General features: G+C 49.8%; 1 protein-coding gene across 1 annotated transcript in view; it reads right to left on the bottom strand.

Annotated features, from left to right (window-relative positions):
• The window catches only part of LOC125487922 (glutamate receptor ionotropic, kainate 5-like), a 14,837-nt gene that overhangs the window by 12,162 nt on the left and 2,038 nt on the right, over positions 1-637 (bottom strand). The gene's annotated exons all lie outside the window — the stretch shown is intronic.

The following is a 637-nucleotide window of genomic DNA, read 5'->3' as shown; positions in this document are numbered from 1 at the left end:
AGAGATGACACACAGATGTACATGCAGAGACATACAAAAACACAGATGCACACACAAAGAAACACACATACACACGCACACACAAACACACACACATACAGACTGAGGCAAAGACACACAGATACACACACACACAGAGTCTCTCTCACACACACAGTCTCTCTCTCTCTCTCACACATACATACACACACACACACACACAGATACACACACACACACCCACAGTCACGCGCGTGTATTTAACTGATAACATTCCTGAACCTACCAAAACACTGCAATTCCCCACTCTCCCCAAATAACAGTGAACACTGGTGTCGCTCACTCTCTCCTGTATGACAGTGAGCACTGGCATTCCCTCTCTCTCCTGTATGACAGTGAGCACTGGCATTCCTCCCCTCTCCCCTGTATGACAGTGAACACTGGCATTTCACCCTCTCTCCTGTGTGACAGTGAGCACTGGCATTCCCCCTCTCTCCTGTATGACAGTGAACACTGGCACTCACCCCCTCTCCTGTATGACAGTGGGCACTGGCATTCCTCATTCCCCCCCATATGACAGTGAACACTGGCATCCCCCCTCCCCCATATGACAGTGAACACTGGCATACTCCACTCTCCCCTGTATGACAGTGAACAC

This window comes from Rhincodon typus, chromosome 47, assembly GCF_021869965.1.
Source record: "Rhincodon typus isolate 14 chromosome 47, sRhiTyp1.1, whole genome shotgun sequence".
Lineage (NCBI taxonomy): Eukaryota > Metazoa > Chordata > Chondrichthyes > Orectolobiformes > Rhincodontidae > Rhincodon > Rhincodon typus.
This window is presented reverse-complemented; position numbering and strand designations above follow the sequence as displayed.